At 38.9% G+C, this 21134-nt stretch overlaps 1 protein-coding gene and 1 long non-coding RNA gene across 17 annotated transcripts in view; one reads left to right on the plus strand and one right to left on the minus strand.

Annotated features, from left to right (window-relative positions):
* Positions 1 to 66: 66 nt before the first annotated feature.
* Positions 67 to 10160, minus strand: LOC109503418. 5 transcript variants are annotated; one of them, XR_006585008.1, is made up of 4 exons: positions 9669 to 10160; positions 8501 to 8581; positions 1704 to 2232; positions 67 to 308 (listed from the first exon to the last, which is right to left on the minus strand). It is a non-coding gene; the product is annotated as an uncharacterized LOC109503418 (long non-coding RNA). The 5 variants fall into 5 exon arrangements; XR_006585010.1 differs by having other exon boundaries at positions 1704 to 2235; XR_006585011.1 differs by lacking the exon at positions 8501 to 8581.
* A 1291-nt stretch (positions 10161 to 11451) lies between these two features.
* ZPLD1 (zona pellucida like domain containing 1) overlaps positions 11452 to 21134 on the plus strand; it is a 546704-nt gene continuing 537021 nt past the window's right edge. For 7 of the 12 annotated variants that reach the window (XM_045036874.1, XM_045036875.1, XM_045036870.1 and 4 more), the window contains exons 1-2: positions 11454 to 11661; positions 12385 to 12476. The gene's annotated coding sequence lies outside the window, so the exon portion shown is untranslated. Of the gene's footprint in view, positions 11662 to 12384; positions 12477 to 21134 lie in introns of all 12 variants that reach the window. The other 5 variants (XM_045036877.1, XM_045036878.1, XM_045036880.1 and 2 more) reach the window with 3 other exon arrangements.

Consider the following 21134-nt stretch of genomic DNA (forward strand, 5'->3'; position numbering starts at 1 on the left):
AGAGGTTTACTCAATATTAACATGGTGTTAGGACTACAGAGGAAGGGGTGATGTGGACCCCCAGTGAGAGGAACTGACAATAGCTGTTTGTCGGAAGAGGGCTCAGTCTGGGGATGGAGGAAAACCAGGAAAAGACAGTGTCTGGGAAGGTAAAGGACGATGGTACTTCAAGGAGTTTTGTCTGGTCAACAGGGTCCAGTGCTGCAGAGCAGTCCCATAATGCAATGACTTCAAGTGTCTTTCATATTGAGTGACAGGAAGATTGTTGATCACTTTGGTGAGATCAGCTGCAGTGACAGTTCAGTTGGCTGAGTAGATAAAGAAATGAAGACAAATGAGAACTGAAATCTTAAGAATTCTGGCTGTGAAGTGACCGTCTTAAAAGAGATATAGGGTGTAGGAGTTTTTTTTTTCCAGTATTTTTTTTTAATTTTATTAATTTATTTTAAGAGAGAGACAGAGGGAGAAGGAGGGGCAGAGAGGAGAGAGAAAATCTCAAGTGAGCTCTATGCTGACAGTGGGGCTCGATCTCACTTGAGATCATGACTTCAGCCAGATCAAATCAAGAGTTGGACACTTAACCAACTGAGCCACCCAGGAGCCCTCCTTCCAGTTTTATTGTGATATAATTGACATATAACATCATATTGGTTTAGGGTGTACAACACAATGATTTGATATATGTATGTATTGTAAATTATTACTACAATAAGTTTAACATCCAACACCTTGCACTTTTTTTTCTTGTGAAGGGAACTTTCAAGATCTAGTTTCTAAGCAACTTTCAAATATAAAATAGAGTATTGTTAGCTATAGTCACCATACTGTACATTATCCCCAGAACTTATTTATAACTAGAAGTTTGTACTTTTTTGAACCCTTTCACCCATTTCCTCTACCTCCATGTCTTACCCTTGGGAACCACCAACCTGTTCTCTATTTCTGTGAGTTTTTTTTTTTGATTCCACATATATGTGAGATCATAAAGCATTTGTTTTCTCTGTGTGACTTATTTAATTTAACATAATGCCCTCAGTTTTCATCCATATTGTAGCAAATGGCAGGATTTTCTTCTTCTACTTTTTTTTGGGGATTTGCTTCTTTTTTATGGCTAAATAATATTCCTCTGTGTGTGTGTGTGTGTGTGTGTGTGTGTGTGTGTGTGTTGCATTTTGAGTTTTTTAAAATTAGAGAATGAGTGAGATTTGAGTGCACGTACTTGCTAAAGGAAGGGGAGTGGATGAAGATATAGGGGAGAGAGGGAATAATGGATGAAACATGGTTCCTTCAAAATGCAGAAGCATCAGAATCTAGAGTGTTGTTTGAAGTGTTTAGAGAAGAGAGAAGAGACTCTGCTGTCACTAAAATGGAGAGGAGGACTGAATTGCTGGAGTGGATGCAGATAAATGTTTAGGCACAGGTGTGCATGGGAATGTGGGGTGTTTCCTTGATGGTCTCTAATTCACTGTGACATGGAAGAAAGGTTGGTGGCAGGGTTTCTTAGCAATCTGTTCCCCTCTGAGGCCTCTGAAACTGTTGAGATAGGGTGAGAGCTGGATTTGAGCACATCCTCATTTCTCACCCCCGTCACTCCCAACACATGAAATAGTGTGTGTGTGTGTGTGTGTATGTGTGTGTGTGTGTGTGTGGTATGCACTGTCTCTAGAGGGAACAGAGTTGGAGGCAGTGTGGGAGACACTTACCTTCTTTGGGACCATTGTGTCTTCCATCTCTTCATTGTTCCTTCTTTCCTTCCATTGTCAGAATATCAGCCTTCAACTGGCCACCACTGCTGCTTTCATTACATATTCTTTTGTATTTTTGTTATGAATGCAAAATGTTTGATAGGTCATCAATATCACTAGTTATTTTCTTTCCACAAGGCTGACTGGTCAATAGGGTATGTTGGAGGTCACGATACACGGTTAGACATGTTTCTAGCCTTCTCAAAAACGGAGGCCCAAATTATATGGCAAGTGGAAACAGAGACAACTTTTGGAGACCACGTTCTTTCATCTTAATTTTACTGTTTCTGTCTTCACTTCTCAAATATTAAGCCTGGGAAAGATGTGGTGAAGGCCCTGAAAGATGAGCCCAACATACAACAGCTACCAAAAGGGTAGTTCAAAATCAGCCTTCTTGATGAGACCACAGGTCTGGTTCAGTAGTGTTAGCATCCTGCTTGAATCAGGCAGCCTTTGGACCCAGTTCTGCAACGTCATGATGACTCATCTGCTGGAGAAATTGATTAAGAACATTAAAGGAATTTTTACATTGTGGTAAGTTACACATGACATAAAATTTGCCATCTTAACCACTTCTAAGAGAAATGTTCTGTAGTGTTCCATATATTCACATTGTTGTACAACCCATCTCCAGAACTTTTTCACCTTGCAAAAGTGAAACTCTATACTTATTAAACAACTCCTCATTCTCCCCTCCCCCCAGTCCCTGGCAACCACCATTCTACTTTTTGTCTTTATGAATTTGACAATTCTAGGTACCTCATATGAGTGGAATCATACAATATTTGTCTTTTTGTGACAGGTTTATTTCACTTACATAATGTCCTCAAGGTTCATCTATGTTGTAGCATGTGTCAGAATTCCCTTCCTTTGTATGGTTGATTGATATTTCATCGTATGAATATAACACATTTTGTTTGTCCATTCATCCACTGATGGACATTTGGGTTGCTCCTATCTTTGGCTATTGTGGATAATGCTATTGTGAACATGTGTGTACAAGTACCTTTTTGAATCTCTACTTTCAATTTAATTTGAATTTGGCGTATACCTAGAAGTGGAATTGCTGGATCACTTGGTAACTCTATTTTTAATTTTTTTGAGGACCTGCCATACTGTTTTCCGTAGAGATTGCACCATTTTACATTCCTATCAAGACTGCATAAGGATTTCACTTTCTCTACATCTACACAAACATTTGGTATTTTCTGTTTTTTTATTAGCTTACATAATGTAAGGTAGTTTTGACTTGCATTTCCCTAATGATTAGTGATGTTGAATATTTTTTTATGTGTTTATTGGCCATTTATATATCTTCTTTGGAGAAATATCGATTCAAGTCCTATGTCCATTACTTAATCAGGTTTGTTGTTGTTGTTGTTGAGATTAAGAACATTTTGAGATTATCATGACGTATATCTGGAATGACATAATAGGGTCTGTGTAAGTCCAAGGCTTTTTATTTTTCTCCAGTGACCCTATCACAGTTTCTGTTGTGAAACACAGTGAGCTCCTTAATGAATTCCAGTTTTAGCTGGTGTTAAATGTAGTTGCACCCAGTTATTTAAATTTATTATTATTATTTTTATTTATTTAAAAAACTTGTTTTAATGTTTATTTTTGACAGAGAGAGAGAGAGAGAGAGAGAGAGAGAGAGAGAGAGAGAGAAGCAGAGAGAGAGGGAGACAGAATCCAAAGCAGATTCCAGGCTCTGAGCTTGTCAGCACAGAGCCTGACGAGGGGCTTGAACTCACAAGCTGTGAGATCATGACCTGAGCCGAAGTCAGATGCTTAACCAACTGAGCCACCCAGTTATTTAACTTATGATAATTTGTGTCAGCTTTTTTAGATAAACCAGATGGTATGCCTCTTGACATATCAAATATGAAGGTATTCATTATTTTCTGTGCTGATGACCTGGTCCTGTGTGATAGGTGGTTTTTTTCAGAAGGAAAATCTCAGTGTCAACTATGCCATTTTTAGAATGCACTCAGGTGGAGTAGAGCTACATAGGTCTATTGAATAGGTAAGTGTAGTTATGTTTCAGGGGTGCTAGGGTGCTGGTGTGTAGTTTGGGCCAACACCACCCATTGGAGCCAAGGAGATTCAATTCTCCTGCAAATTTATGACTCCAGAGAAGGTACATTGAAGCTCATAAGTGACAGGTACAAATGGTTACCAGATTCTCCCCTAAAAATCTTTTAGGCTAAGGATATCTCTTAAGTACTCTAGGTACAGAAATGTAGGGCTTTGCTGTACTTTTACGGCCTTGGGGACAGATCTAAAGCTGCTTTTTTGAGAAAAGTCTTATTTACCTATATGTGTCCTCAGCCCACTCTATTAAGGTCATACTACTGGGCAAGAGCATAAATCAGACTCTCATCTTCTCACTGTCTACACATCTATAGTCTGAGCATGAGAATCTCCTTTCAATCAGCTATAGAACATAGGTAGGAAAATTATGGACTCATTGGTAAACTCAGCTTTGGACTGCCTTATGTGGAAACCTTATGAAAGCCCCAGTGAGAAAAATATGTGAGAAGCACAGCCAAAGAGGGTTGCTAAGCAATCATTCTTTTAGCTTCTCAGAGTAATTGGTGAGTATTGAGTCACAGTACCCAAAACTTAGTTCTGCAATTTCTCATTCTGGCTCCACCTAGAATTCTGTGCCTACACTAAGACCTAACAACATTCCTTCAACTTTTACTGAGGTCCTCTATAATAAATAGCGTGTATGGAACACCTTGGGTTTTCCTTTTCTTTTTTCTTTAAAAAAGTGTTTTTGATGAAACTGCAATAAGCACTGAGCTGTTACTATGTAAACAAAGTTATACCTTATAAATCATTTTCAGAGGAAAAAACACTTTCCAAAAGTATATTTACTTGCTTCCTTTTTTAAAAAACAAGAATGAAGTTATATATGTATATATATATATATATTTTTTTTTTTTTTTTTTTGAGAGAAAGGTGGGGAAGGGCAGAGGGAGAGGGAGAGAGAGAATCTTAAGCAGGTTCCATGCCCAGGGTAAGAGCTCTGTGCAGGCTCTATCTCATTACTGTGAGATCATGACCTGAGCCAAACTCAAGAGTTGGATGCTTAACTGACTGAGCCACTCAGGGGTCCCAAGGTTCTGTATTTTATTAAAGTTATGTATTCTATGGCTTTCTTTGCTTCTGCCTTTTCTGTCAGGAAGATCAGTTTAAAGATCAATGTATTCTTTTTTAACAGCTTCATTGAGGTACAATTTAACATATAAATCAGCCATTTAAACTGTACAATTCAATGGTTTTTAGTAAATTTATAGAGTTGTGCAATGATCATCACAACTCAGTTGTAGAATATTTTCATTCCTCCAGCCCCAGGCAACCACTGATCTACTTTCTGTCTCTGTAGATTTGCCTATTCTGGAAATTTCATACAAATGCAATCATACATTATTGGCCTTTGTGACTGGCTTCTTTAATTAAGCATAATGTTTTCAAGTTTCATCCATGTTGTAACATTTATCAGTTTTCACTTCTTTTTATTGTTAAATAATATTCAATTGATGGACATACCACATTTTGTTTAACCATTTATCAGTTGATGGGCATTTGGATTGTTTTCAGGTTTGGCTATTATGAATGATGCTGCTATGAACATTCATGAACTATTCTTTATTGTGGATATAGATTTTACTTCCCTTGGGTAGAAAACTAAGAGTAGAATTGTGAGCCGTTTATGTTTATGTTTAATTTTTAAGAAACTGCCCAATTGTTTCCAAAGTAGTGGTACCATTTTACATTTCCACCAACAATGTATGAGCATTCTAGTTTTTCCATGTCCTCACCATCTTTTGCTATTGTCTGCCTTTTGGATTATAGTCTTTTTAGTGGATGTGAGGTGATATGTCATTACAACTTTAATTTTGATTTCCCTAGTAACAAATGATAAGTATCTTTTCATGTGTTTGTTGCCTATCTGTATACCTTTTTTAGTGAAATGTATATTCAAAATTTTTCCTATTTTTTTAATTGGGTTGTTTGTTTTCTTATCATTGAATTGTAAGCATTCTTTATATATTCTGGCTATAAGTCTCTTATCAGATATATAATTTGCAAATATTGTCTCCCAGTTTGTGCCTTGTCCTTTTATTTTCTTTAAAAAATTTTTTTTAATGTTTATTTTTGAGAGAGAGAGAGAGAGAGAGAGAGACAGAGAGAGAGAGAGACAGAGAGACAGAGAGACAGAGAGAGCGTGAGCCGGGGAGGGGCAGAGAGAGAGGGAAACAGAATCCAAAGCAGGCTCCAGGGTCCCAGCTGTCAGCACAGAACCCGATGCATGGCTTGAACTCACAGACGAGATCTTGACCTGAGTGGAAGTCGGACGCTTAACAGACTGAGCCACTCAGGTGCCCCTTATATTTCATTTTCTTAATGATGTCTTTTTTTTTTTTTTATAGTGAATGGTGTCTTTTGAAGTGCAAAGCTTTTAAGGTTTTATGAAGTCCAATTTATTAATATTTTCTTTTATGGATAGTGCTTTTGATATCATACTAAGAAATCTTTGTTTTCCTTAACCCAGGTCATAAAGATTCTCTCCTATGTTTTCTTCTACAAGTTGTATAGTTTTAATTCTTTACTATTTTGAAGGAGAGATAGACAGAGTGTGAGCAGGGGAGGGGCAGAGAGGGGGCAGAGATAGAGAGGGAGATACAGAATCCGAAGCAGGCTCCACACTCTGAGCTGCCAGCACAAAGCCTGGCCCCAGGCTCGAACTCATGGGCTGCAAGATCATGACCTGAGCCAAAGTCAGACACTAAACAGACTGAGCCACCCAAGCACCCCTTAATGCTTACATTTGGTAAGGGATTTTTGGTCTATGATTCACGTGGAGTTAATTTTTGTGTATGGTGTAAAGTAAGCGTCTAAATCCTTTTCCTTATGGGTATCTAGTTGTCTCAGCAGCATATGTTGAAAAGATGGCTCGTGTAATTGTTGACTCTGCTTTTACTACATTTGTGTCTTTAAAGAAAAGCTGAAGTAAGTAGGGCATAGAGAATTAATGGATTAATGAAGATGAAGAGATTCTTCTGTGTTGAGGTTTTAAGCACTTACATTAGATAAGGAACATCTGGTTGATGTTTTAAAGAATAACTCGAACCATAATTTCATTTCGTTTCCTTCATCTCCCCCATTCCCTCCCCAGCTCTCCACTGAACATCTGCTTCTCTTATGTGAGGGGAAGTGAAAGATTTAGGTCAGGCATAAACACAAACTATCTTTACTGTATTGTTCCCTTTTAAGACCAAAATACCCACCCTGCCGGGCCAGTTTAGCACTACATTACCCTATATCAACAGATCTACTGCAATTTTTGGAAGCTGGCTTTCCCCAGGAAACAGAACTGCTATTGCTACTTCTCGGTGTTATGTAATAAATCTGGCGGGTCACTTTCAAGGATGTGAACAGGAATCGAGAAACACTGTCCTTCAAATATCACTTTTCTTTATGTTAGCTTTATTGATGAATTTCTCACAAGAACTATCTTAACAGACATCACTAGTGTTGTGAGCCCTCCGCATCCAGATCTCACATGTATCTATGGTGCTGGCTAGAGGTAACCCCAAATAAAAACAGTTTCCGTTGACTTCTGGCTTCACTGATGCAAGGTAGCAAGACCTTGGGGAAGTCTATCTCCCCAAAATACCATCCATTTTGCTATCTTAAATCTTTGCAAAGAACAGGATGATTACATTTTCCTCTCTGGGAATTTACTGAGTTCCTCTGTTTTATGGCACTGACCTAGCAGCTCTAATTGGGGCACTCTTCTACCCGTGGCTTTGCTAAAAATCCCTCACAATCAGGACTGCAGTGTAATAATAATAATAATAATAATAATAATAATATAATGCAATAGCTCATATGTATATAGCACTTATTATGCACCAAACCTTCTTTTCTTGCCTTACATATATTAACTCATTTAACTGTTCCCTGGAGGCATACATTAAAGCTGGCATTGCTGGAGGGTAACGAGTATAGAAGCAATTTAGTGTTTGGAGTATGATAAACTTCCATAAAATAGAAGGAAAGCCTTGAGATGATGCTTCAGGGATAAAATTGAACAGCCTGGTCCTTTTTGGGGTCTCATAATTTTTTCAGCTGTAGAACTCATTTGAGGGAAAAGTAACAGGTAGGAAACATTGGTTTTCATCACCTCACTTTGGTTAGACATATGCTTTGGATATTCTTCCTCAAGCACCTTCAGAATCCCCATCCACTTCCATGTCTAGGCACTCACTTCAGTAGCCTGGCTCTGGGCCACTCTAGGGCTATCCAGCGCTTCTCATTGTGAGGCTGGGTCCCTGTTGGTGCTTTCCTGTCCTGTGTTTCATTGTGGGAGCCGTTTGCTGGGAAGGGGCAGTTTCGCCAACAAGGAGGAGGTCTTTTAAAATTCTAGCTCACTGTTGATCAGAACCAGGAATTTCCCTTAGTTTAAGATTTAGTTAGTAGACAGGGGCTCCTGGGTGGCTCTGTTGGCTGAGTGTTCGACTCTTGATCTCAGCTCAGGTCTTAATCTCACAATTTAGTTAGTACACAAACATTCTGGCTTTCTCTAAGCTTTTAGCCAGTTTTTTACATTTTAGTAGAAGATTCAGGAACACGTTTCTTGGGAGGAAAGAAAAGAAGAGGAGGGATTCTGGGGGCACAGTGTGTCTGAAATAGCAAGGGGGAACAAAGAAGGGAAGAAAAGTTGGAGAGCCTCTGTGTACCTCAAAATTTTGCCGAGGGCCTTGCCTTGACAGCGGGGTGCAGATGGGTCCTTCATTGCTGTCCCCCAAATCTCACCAGCACTGTAACAGTGGCCTTCTATGAGTTGTGCATTCACCTTTGTCATCTGACACAGGGGAATGACTCAAATGGTTGGAACGTTCAGACAGGTAAGAAAGGAGACAGGTTATTACAGATGGGGGTGGGGAACTTGTTTTGGACAGGTAGTTCCTGGTGGCATCAGGGAAAACATGCCTTAGGTGGCTCTCTCTGACTGATACATTGACTTATCCTGCTAAGTCAGGAACATGACCAAGATGGCCTTATTTTCCTCAGCTTGACTAAACTTTAGACAGGTTTCTTAGCGACAGTAGGTCACTGACCTCCCTTGTCTTAGAGCATTTACTTTAGAAAACTTACAATTGTAAATTCTTTATTTGCCCATCTGAGATGTAAATCTTTTCCTAGCCTCTTGCCCTTTTTACAACTGAGAACCCTTTGTTTCAGGGACCTGGGAGACATCTTTTGAAATATTATCACCAAGAAAGGTAGCATCCAGGTCTCCCAGTTTCTGTAGGAGGGTAGGAACCTAGACTGGTGTCAGCAAACACAGATGGCCTAATCACATTGACCAAACTAATGTCCTCCAGTACTTTTCAACTAGCTAACCTCAGCCCTTAGAAACCTTCCTGCTTTTTTGTTTCTAGGGAAGTTAAGTTCTCTCTCCCCTTGAAGAAGACTTGAATTATGTCTTCTTCTTTTTCAGCCAAACTCTGTTCTGTGAAATTTTTCTTTGACATACAGACACTTGCGCAATATTTTATCTAAACTGACTCTCCGTGTGTTTGGAAAGCCATTAACCAAGAAGACAGGATAACTTTATCATGGTGCACTGTTTTCTGGACTCATTATTGGGGGTCTGACACCCACAGCATTTCATATGCTATTAATCACCTCCTCCAATAAACCCAAAACCCAAACCAGAATGCTTCTCATATTTCTTTGCCATAAGATACCTTATATATACACACGTATGAAAAGTATACATGCACAATGTTATATAGACAGACACACACAATTAGTAATAGCTATCATTTTTTTGTAGGTCTACTGTGTACTTTGTATACATACACATAGTACTTCATACATATTTCCTCATTTGATCCTTACAGCATTTCTATGAATCAGGTATCATTTATCTCAAGATGAGGAAGCCAAGGCTGAGAGAGTGAAGTGACTACTTCAAATTGCTGTCAGAAGTGGGATTTGAACCCAGTCAATCAGTCTACAAATCATGATATCAGGTTTCCAATTGTCTTTCAAAGATTCACTGAGCTACCTTGTTAGGATTCTGGTCCAGAGGGAAACCTGTATTTCCAGAAGGAATTAAGGAAGAACTTCTGTCAAACTGTCCCTTCATCCCTCCTCCCAGAAGCATTATAGAAGATTTTACTATTCCTTAGAGAACTTCATCTCAAAGTGTGTCCCAACTCTCACTTGTCACCTGTAATTTCTGCTTTGGGGTCTAGCCCCAATCTTGAGGAAGACATTTTTTTTTTTCAGTTAATTCATTTTTGAGAGAGAGACAGAGTGTGAGCAGGGGAGGGGCAGAGAGAGAGGAAGACACGGAATCGGAAGCAGGCTCCAGGCTCTGAGCTGTCAGCACAGAGCCCCACATGGGGCTCAAACCCAAGAACCACGAGATCATGCTCTGAGCCCAAGTCATCCACTTAACTGACTGAGGCACCCATATGCCCCTTGAGGCAGCCATTCTGATCTTCATTTCAGGGTTGCTCTGACAAGGATAGTTGGGGATCTGCCCTGGTGCTTCCAGCACATAGGATATATTCCTTCAGTGGACAGAGAAGATGGTAGCAACTTCCTCTCTGAGTCATGCATATTGTCTGTCATTCTGTCAACCATCTGTCCTATTAGCCATGCTTGGGTGATGAATAGAACTCAACGTACTGTGAGGTTAGTAGGTTACAGCTTGTGACATCAGAATGCACAATGAACAGAGCATTAGAAAGTAGACAACAATGGTTTCTACTTATTTAAAAATATCCATGATGCCAGAGAAATACATCCCTGTTAAAAAAACCTAGGTCTTTGTAGCTCCCTTTCCTTCTTTGACATGGAATGAAAGAGATGTTTCCAGAACTGGTCAACTTCAGTAACTTTTATATCAGAGCCTGTGCTTAAAAGTATCGCAAACAAAACTTCAGAACAATCACACTACCTAGAAACAGTATTTCTAGGACTCTGAGATGGTCCTTGCCCTGAGAAAGGTGGCAAGTCTTGTGTTTACTATGGGGCCTACCCCCTCTCCTATGGAACACAGTGAGGTTTTATTCTGTGAAATCTGTGGGAAGCTCACTGTAGGTTGTGTACCTGAGCCACTTAGATTCAAGGCAGCAGTGGTGAGGTCACTAAAGTGACCTTCTCCTTTCTCCCAGATGGAGGGGCTCCTTCTCATGAGGCCTCTAACACATACAGCTCTACACATACATAAAAACTTCACTTCCATTTATTACTGCATAGATTTTTTTCAGTGTTGATGAGATGTTTTGTAGAAATCAACATATACTGTCCAGATAAGGAAAGTTTAAATGATTTAAAATAATAATGTTTCCTAATTATAAGCACTTGTGGGAAATTTGGAAAGTACAGAAAAGAAAAAAAAATTACAATTGCATCAACCCAGAAGCAACCATCACTAACAGGTTTTTTTGTTTTCCTTTTGGTCTTTAATGTTGTAGCTCTGTTTTTGTTTGTTTGTTTTTTTCTTTTTCTTTATTATTATTTATTTTTGAGAGAGAGAGAGAGAGAGAAGACAGACAGACAGACTGTGTGTGTTTGGGGGACGGGGGGAGAGGGAGACACAGAATCGAAGCAGGCTCCAGGATCCCAGCTGTCAGCACAGAGCCCCGTGTGAGGCTCAAACTCACCAATCGCGAGACCATGACCTGAACCGCGAGATCATGATCTGAGCCGAAGTCTGCGGCGCTTAACAGACTGAGCCACGCAGGCGCCCATCGGTTTGTTGTTTTCAAGTGAAGACGCTCGTGCCCAAAAGGAACTTACAACTTTAAGGGCAACACAAATGAGAAAAATGAAGACAAAATAAGACTGAAAACCAGAGAACATGATGATAATGATGATGGTAAGAAAAAGCAGCTCTAATCCTTTTATAAACATATCTACTCAATTTTTATTCTAAAATAAGAAAATTCAGGGCGCCTGGGTGGTTCACTCGGTTAAGCTTCTGACTCCTGATTTTGGCTCAGGCCATGATCTCATGGTTCATGAGTCTGAGCCCCACATAGGGCTCTGTACTCACAACATGGGAAAACGCAGTCTGTTTGCGATTCTCTCTCCTCTCTCTGTCCCTCCCCTGCTCATGCATGTGCATGCACGCACACCCTCTCTCAAAGTAAATAAACTTAAAAAAAATACAAGAAAATTCTAAGAATCCACATGGGAGTCAATTTAGGAAAATAAAGTCTTTCTCTGAAGCTCCTAGTGCACAAATTGCAGTTAATGAGTGACTACAAAACAGTAAGTGGATGAGAATCAAAACAGCTAATGAGGGGCACCTGGGTGGCTCAGTCAGTTAAGCCTCCAATTCCTGATTTTGGCTCAGGGGCAAGATAGCATGGTTGGTAAGTTTGAGTCCCCTGTAGGCCCCTGTGCTGACAGGGGGGAGCCTGCTTGGGATTCTCTCTCTCCGCCCCTCCCCCACTCACACTGTTTCCCTCTTTCTCTCTCAAAATAAGTAAATGAACTAAAAAAAAAAAGCTAATGAAAAAAAAGGGGGATTAATTATAAGCCTAGGAAGTCGGAAAACAAATCTGAGATGATTTGATATATACCATATTGTCGACAGGGCTCATTGATTTCTCCACAGTGTCTCTGAGACACATACTGCCTGGAATCAGTCACTTCCTGCCTTGTCTGCCACCCATTGTGTAGCCACAAGTAAGTTACTTTGCCTCTCTACTATTGTTTTCTCTTTTGTAAAAAAGGGAAAATAGGTTGTTGTATTAAATGAGAAAATCCACCTAACATATTTAATACAGCCCCTGTTGCATAATAAGCACTCAAGAAATGTTGGGCATCATTAGAAATGGTGTAAGTCAGTAAGTAGCTAAGAGAGCAAACCCTAGTCAGACTGCCTTGCCATTCTTGTGTTTTTTCTACTTGCTTATAGGATCAAATCATCAACAATGACCTCTATTTAATTATAGTTTTTGTTTTTGAATTGCTTTATGATAATCATGAATTTATCAATCAAAGTAGACATTCACAAAGTGCTTCTGGCAAGTCCAGAGTTTTCTAATGAGGACTGTTGCATCATAAAAGGCTCATAGAGAGTAGAAGTATTTACTATTAATGAAGCCACGAGCATTTTCACCATTCAGATGGCAAAACCAAAAAAGCAATTCTTTCCCTTAGAAAGTGGAATGTTGGATATGTTTGGGGTGCATTACAACTTGACCTTTCAGCGCCCAGAGCTGTCCTATGGTGGGCAGGTGGAGAAAAGAATCAGAGAGAATCTGAATATATGTTATACTCTTTGACATTTAGGGAAAAGTCAAGAAGAACATTTAACCCAATATGTAGTGTTGGGCATGGGATTAGGATAATTTGTAAATATATACATTTTAAAAACTAATATTTATTGTTTTCATATTACATAATTATGTTTATTTTTGAAACTTTAGAAAGCAGGAATAAGAGAAAACACAAATCTTAACATTTTAATGCACTTCCTTCCAAGCTTTTTAATATAGTTATATCTAAATATATATTTATAGTTTTAATATGGATCTTTTAGTTTCTAAATTCCTAAAGAACCAGTAAGTCAACTTACTTGGGTTTGCTGGACGTTGGTGTTTTTCAGACCTCGTTATGAATGTTGGAACAGCCTAGTGGTTGAAAATTACAGCTGGTTCCTTTTGAGTTCTTGTGGGATAGGATCCTGCTACTCAAGGTCTGGGAACCAGTAGTATCAGCATCACCTGGGAGCATATTAAAAATCAACAATTGTTGGTCCCACTTCAGATCTAGTAAATCCCACATGCATTTTTAAAATTCTTATTTATTTATTTATTTATTTATTTATTGAGCATGCGCAAGCAGGAGAGGGGCAGAGAGAGGGAGAGAGAGAGAATCCCAAGCAGGCTCCGCACTGTCAGCACAGAGCCCTATGTGAGATCATGATCTGAGCGGAAATCAAGAGCCACCTGAGCCACTCAGGTGTCTCTCCATCACCCCCCCAACTGCATTTTAATATAATTTCTGGGTGATTTGTGTGCACATTAAATTTCGAGTAACACTACTGTAGGAAAAACTGGACAAAGTATTGTTTCTCTTATAAGACAGTTGTTGAAGGGCTGATTAGTCCCTAGTCCCAGAACAACATCCTCTCCTGCCAAGCAATCCATTGCTTCCTGGGCTCTCAGTTCCACACAGGCTTTGTTGGGACAAGTCTGGTTAGAGATCCACCAAATGGCCTGCAGGAAAAAGTTCTGCAAGGTGCCCCCAGCCAGGAGATGAAAGACACAAAATGAATCTGGGACATGCCAACAGGCCAATAAAACTCCATAAATCTGAAGTCTGTGTTGTTCAGCATCTTATTACTTTATCACAGCACTTTTCCTGGGCTCACTGTCGAATGACCAGGAAATGGGGTTCGACCACTTGAAAAACCCAGCAGTAAAGTTTGTCAGTAGCATCTTCATCTGCAGGGGTCTATTGACTTGGAGAACTGAGGCTGACCTAAAGAACAAACCGAAAAGAAACACTCCAAAACAACATATCTGGAAGTAGAGCAGCTTTCTAGATGGGAGCAAACATGTACTTTTTCACACCCTCATATCCTTCATTTTCTGGAATAGGAATGTGTCTATCTATAGAGCACGGTTGTGGCCATTTCCTGGTGAGCATGACTAATAATAATAATAGCCTACATTTGACAGCATTTTATGATTCACAAAATACTATAGCAGTGTTTCCCAAACTTAATGTGCATGTAAATCACCTGCAGATCTTGTTAAAATGAGGATATAATTGAGTAGTTCTCCAGTGGGGCCCGACTTGTCTTTCTAATAAATGCACAGGTGGTGCTTCTACTGCTGGTCCACAAACCTTATATTGAGAAGCATGTTGTGACCATGATTTCCTCTTGAGATTCCCAGAAATTCTGTGAGGTAGGGGGAGCCGGCATTTTTTCCCCTTTCCTCATGAGAATATTGGTCCTATGAGGGTAAGGATTTGCTGACTGCTATATCCCAAGTAACTATAATAGCAGGCACTCAATAAATTTTTGTTGGATGAACAAATGATTGCATCTTAATCTTATAGAGGAATTTGAATAATGCTTTAACCATAGTCACAGTCTGATAATTCAAAGCTGGCATTTGAACCTAAGAAACCACTTAAATCTAAGTTTGGTACCAGATGAATCTACTTTAATGGTTTGACTTCTTTCCTTCCTTCCCTCCCCTCTTTCTTCTTTTTCCTCTTCCTCCTCTTCCTCTTCCTCCTCCTTCTTTGGTAAAGGTAAATTTTTTTGAAGAGACCTTCTAAATTGAAGTATAACATAGGAAAATGGCCCAAACATCAGCATAGACTTGACTATCTTTTACTGTAGGAACATACACCTACAGCCACCTCTGAGATCATAGAATTACCAGCTCCCCGGACACCTGTCTCGTGCCCACTCCCAGTGATTATTCTCTCCTTCAGACATTGGTGCTGTTATGACTTTTATCATCATAAAATAGTTTTGAACTTGATAGAAGTAGAATTTTATAGTATATACTCTTTAGTGTACACCTTCAGTGTTAATTTTGTGTTCCTGAATATAGCACTAATTTGCTCATTTTCACTTTATAGTATTCCATTGTGTATACTGTGCATATTCCATGAACATACCACAATTTATCATATGTCTCACTGTTGATGAGCTTTAGAGTTGATTCCAGTTTTTGGCTAATATGAATAGTGTTGCCTTGGACATCTTGTACATGACTTTTGGTGAGCATAAGTACTTATTTCTTTTGGATATGTACTGGACATGGAGTATTTATCATTTGGGGTATATTCAGTTCCTATAGATATTGCTAGCCGAACATCTTCCAAAGTGGTCGTATTAATTCTTTTGTCTTTGTTTGATTGTAATGTTGATTACATTCCCTGGGTAATCATTAAAATTTTATTTTCCCTTTTGCTGCATGAAGAGTTATGATGAGTTTTATAACTATGACTTTTGGATCAGGATGGTGGATTGAACACAGATATTTATTTTTCTTCCTTCAAAAACCTCATAAAATGACAATAAATATATTTTTTTGGAGAAAGGTATAAATCTAAAGGGATATAAAAATGAGAGGGGAAATAATATCAACACAATTTGAGATACTTAAGAAAGCTGAATCCTATGCCAGGCGAAAGCTGAAAAGTAAACTGATTTACAGTCCAGACTCCCTAAAAGCTTGAGGAATTGGCACACAAGTACTTCTGGAAGAGGGGAGGTAGTGCTAAAAAGGATAGTACTGATTTAAAGTCTACTTAAAAAGCAGTTAGATTCCCCTCCCCCAATCCATAGACTCAGAATTGTTTTCTACCCCTAACCACCTGGAGGAAGTCTGAGAAAATTATCACTGGAGAGTGTAAAACAGAGGGTCCCTGCACTAGGATTTGTCAGACACAATTGTGGGTGGAAGTATGATGTTGAAAACATAGGGATTAAATATATCCTTAATACTGGGAAAATATCTTCTAGATAGGAGACTGGAAGATCCTTCTCTAGGAACTCTACTAGTCCAAGAAGAAAGAAGTAATGATACTGATATTTGGGAAGGAAGATCTCCAAGGAAATGGTCCAGCTAGATCAATAGGTACACTGAAGCCCATGGTAGTCAAACACCAACCACAGGCTCAGAACTTCCTATCGGCCCTTTTAGGAGCCAACTCAATATGTGTAGGCAAGCAAGGTCACCAGCTAGCTGAGATGAAGATTTCAGCATAAAACATAGAGATCGAAACTAACACAGAAAAAAACTAACAGAAAGAAAGTAACGTGGAAGAAAAGAAGATTTGTTAGGGGAAAGACTATTTTTTTTTTAAAAATTTATTATTTACTTTTAAAATGTTTATTCATTTGAAGAGAAAGAGAGAGAGAGAGAGAGAGAGAGAGAGAGAGAAAGAAAGAAAGAGAGAGCATGACCAGGGGAGGGGCAGAGAGAGGGGGAGAGGATTTCCAAAGTGTGCTCTGAGACAACAGCAGCTAACCTGATGTGGGGCTCCAACTCACAAACTGCGAGATCATGACCTGAACTGAAGTTGGACGCTCAACAGACTGAGCCACCCAGGTGCCTCAAGACTTTTTTTTTTTTTAATTTAAAGTTTATTTATTTATTTGAGAGAGAGAGAGAGAGAGAGCGAGCACGAGCAGGGGAGGGGCAGTGAGGGAGAGAGAGAATACCAAGCAGGCTTCATGCTGTAAGCACAGAGCCTGACACAGGGCTTGATCTCACAAACTGTGTGCCCATGACCTGAGCCAAAATTAAGAGTTGGGTGCTTAACCAATTGAGCTATCCATGTGCCCCAGGGGAAATACAATTTAAAAAAAATCATCATTAATATTCTCAGAGAGACATAAAATGTTATTGCATTCATGAAATAAGAACAGGTTGCCTTAAAAAAAAAAGGACAATTGGGAACACTTAGAAATTAAGAATATGATAACAGAAATGAAAAGAGGGAAGATAAACAGAACAGTGGGAAGATAAAATTGAGATATCTACAAGTTGAGCTAAAAGGAAAAGAGGTGGAAAAGAGAAGAGAAAATATAATAAAATTAGAGGACCAGAACATGGGATCCAATACCTTTATAGTAGGAGTTCCAAAAGGAGACAAAAAAAGAGGGAAAATAGAAAGGAGGAATTCATTACCTAAATAAAGAAACTTTTCTAGAACTTAAGTTTAGAGTTTCTAGGTTGAAAGGATCCATAGATTGCCCAACAGAACGGATTAAAAATAGACTCATTCTAGGGTACATTATTGCATTAACTTCACAATACTGGTGAAATCAGGAAGTTCTACAAACTTCTGTAAATTAAAACAAAACAAAACAAGTTGCATACAAAATACGTATATATATAAAAAATCAATACACCTATGCGTTTTTCAACAACAACAACAACAGAGGCTAGAATATAATGGAACAGTACTTTCAAATTTTTGAGGAAAAATGATTCCTAACCTAGAATTCTACACTCAGATTCATAAGTGAATATGAGAATAAAATTTAAAAAATTCAGATACTCAAGGTCTGAAAAAAATTTTATCTCCCATGAGCTCTTTCACATAGATCTCCTACTGAATATGATCCATTAAAATGAGGGAGTAAACTAAGAAGGAGAAAGGAACAGGAGATAAAGAACAGGGGATTTAATAAAAGAGAGTGTTGGGGCGCCTGGGTGGCGCAGTCGGTTAAGCGTCCGACTTCAGCCAGGTCACGATCTCGCGGTCCGTGAGTTTGAGCCCCGCGTCAGGCTCTGGGCTGATGGCTCAGAGCCTGGAGCCTGTTTCCGATTCTGTGTCTCCCTCTCTCTCTGCCCCTCCCCCGTTCATGCTCTGTCTCTCTCTGTCCCAAAAATAAATAAACGTTGAAAAAAAAAATAATAAAAGAGAGTGTAAATTCTTTGGAATGAAAGAAGGGAGATCCTAAGATAATAGGCACTGAATATAGACAACAGCTAGGCATTAATGTCCAGAATTAAGTAAGTAAGTAGGCTACAGAAAAGATTTTTCTCAAGAAGAGGAACTTAATAGACTGACACTGTGTTCACAATATACTGATGGGAGTTTCAGACATCTGGCAGAGAGCTTGGAATCGAATTGTGATAAGTAAATAGAAAATTGAGCATATGAGTAAATAAGGAAGAAAGCAGGGGTTATTAATTGTTCTCCAATCTCCTCTCCCACCTCCCATAAAAGAAAAAAACCTTGTACAGGAAAGGAATCAAGTAGACTACAAGTCTCAACTGTGAATGGCATTTACATATTCACAATAATGTAAACAATGTTGATGTAATCAAAATTTCAATACAACTCTGTTGAATGAAATAGATGGTGAATGAATGAATGATTGGGGATGGTGGTGGTTATGGGAAAAGAGTGTTAAGGAAAGCTAAGCTTCATCTTCCCTGGTAGAAAATCAATAGATAATGACAAAAACTGAAGACTCAAGGAGATAACAATATATGCATGTTACTTAGTGATCTAGTGATCAAATCCTCTGAAGGAGAGGAATGATATTGCCTCTGGGAGGGGGATGCTATTTTTTAAATTAGGTCTTGTAAAGTAAGTACATGTCTCTTCAAACTATGTGAAAGTGTATCTCTGATAGAAATAACAACTTAGAATAAGTTTTATTCTGATTCTACCACTGACGCCTCTCTAACTTTCTTAAGGTTTATTTTATTTATTCATATAAATGAGCATTAAAAAAACTTTTTTTAATGTTTTTATTTTAGTTTTGAGAGAGAGAGAGAGAGTGAGCATGAGCAGGGGAGGGGCAGAGAGAGAGGGAGACACAGAATCTGAAGCAGGCTCCAGGCTCCGAGCTGACAGCACAGAGGCCGACGTGGGGCTTGAACCCACCAACTGTGAGATCATGATCTGAGCCAAAGCCAGATGCTTAACCGACTGAACCACCCAGGTGCCCCTAAAAATGAGCATTTTAATCCATAATTTAAATATGTCCAATTTTTGCCAGTTCTGGTCTCTATTCCCAGCAAATTATTTGTAGGTATCCCAAGGATCTCATTTGTCAGTGACCTGTTTCTCCTGCACATGCATGGGTTCTGGGAAACAGTGAAGAGGATGAGAGAGGGAAGAAGAAAAAAGAATTTTCAGATGTTACCACAAATAGATGATTTGTCTATGAATAAGGAGAATCCTTGGCCCTGGATAATTCAGAATGAACACACTTCCCCCTCGCTCAGAGCTGGAGCCACAAGTTTATTCTGTGTGGCTTATGCAGTGACTAGTGTGGAGAAGGAATCTTGTAATATAATGAAAGAACCAAGGTCCTGTAATTGACACAGATGTTCAGGTGTGAGTCATTGGCAAATGATCATTCTTACTGTGAAATGGTCCTTCAAAGAAGGAAAACCCAATATGGTGTAATATGTGTTACAGGTAAGACAGCGGGTGTAATTTTGGACACGAAGTTGCTCTGGCTTAAGTTCCTTTGGACTTAAGTCCCACCTCTTGCTTAGAACTCTTCTATTGGTTGTCCCTATTACTAGAACATGGCCTCTCAGACTTCAGTGAGCCTCCAAATAAGCTGGAGGGCTTCTTAAAACACATACTCCCCGAGTCCCCCCTTCAGAAATGCTAATTTAGTAGGTCTGGCAGAGGGCTCAGAATTTTCATTTTTAACAACTTTCCTATGTGCTGTTGCTGCTGCTGAGTGTGGGGGCCACACCTGGTGAAGCACCAGGTAGTGAATTTTGAGAGGTTCAGATGAACAAAGAGTTTTAATGGGAAAGAATGAGTGTGTCAGCAGCTCGTAGGAATTGCTTTTGTTTTTAAAATTAAATATATCGTATGAACAGAAGAGTGTACAGGATGTATTTAAACAAATATGTATTTGTTAAGTTTAAAGGGTAATCTTTTAAAAAACCCAATGTATCAGGACCTGGAACATTCTAGAACATTAGAGTACCCTTGTGGTGACTTGGTTAAGCTAATATTTTGTTTGTTTTTAGTATCTGTGTTCATGATTGAGTCTGGCTTGTAAGTTTCCTCTTTTGTACTGCTCTTGTCAGTTTTTGGAGTCAAGGTTATGCAAAGCTTATAAACAGAGAGTTGAGTAGTTTTTTTTTCTATACTGTGGAATAGTTTGTGTTAAATGGAAATCAGTTATATTAAAAATTTTTTTTAATGTTTATTTATTTTTGAGAGAGAGAGAGAGTGCACGCATGAGTGGGGAAGGGGCCAAGAGAGAGGGAGACACAGAATCTGAAGCAGCCTCCAGGTTCTGAGCTGTCAGCACAGAGCCTGACGCGGGGTTCGAACTCATGACTGTGAGATCATGACCTGAGCCGAGGTCAGTTGCTCAATCGACTGAGCCACCCAGGCACCCGGAAATCAATTATATTCAAAAGTCAATTTATATGTATTCAATAGCCAAATATTCTTGTGCCATATGAAGGAAGATATGTCCTAGAAGCCAACATAAGTGACTACATTTGCAATTCAGTATCTTTAATGCTTATAAAACCTTTTTAAGTTTCCTGCTTCTTGAGTCAGGTTTTGTAAGCGATAAATTTCTAATATTTTTCTATTTCACCAAATTTTTCAAATATGTTTTTACTTTTAAAATTTCTTTTTAAAAATTGAGATATGATTGACATACAGCACTGGGTACATTTAAGGTATATAATATGTTGATACATTTATATATTGCAATATGATTATCACTATAGGTTTAGCTAATACCTCTATCATTTCACATAATTACCATTTCTTTTTTGTGGTGAGAATATTTCAGATCTAGTCTTGTAGCAGTTTTGAAGTGTATAATAATTGTTGGCTACAATTCCTATGTTGTGCATT

Source organism: Felis catus, chromosome C2, assembly GCF_018350175.1.
Source record: "Felis catus isolate Fca126 chromosome C2, F.catus_Fca126_mat1.0, whole genome shotgun sequence".
Taxonomy (NCBI): Eukaryota; Metazoa; Chordata; class Mammalia; order Carnivora; family Felidae; genus Felis; species Felis catus.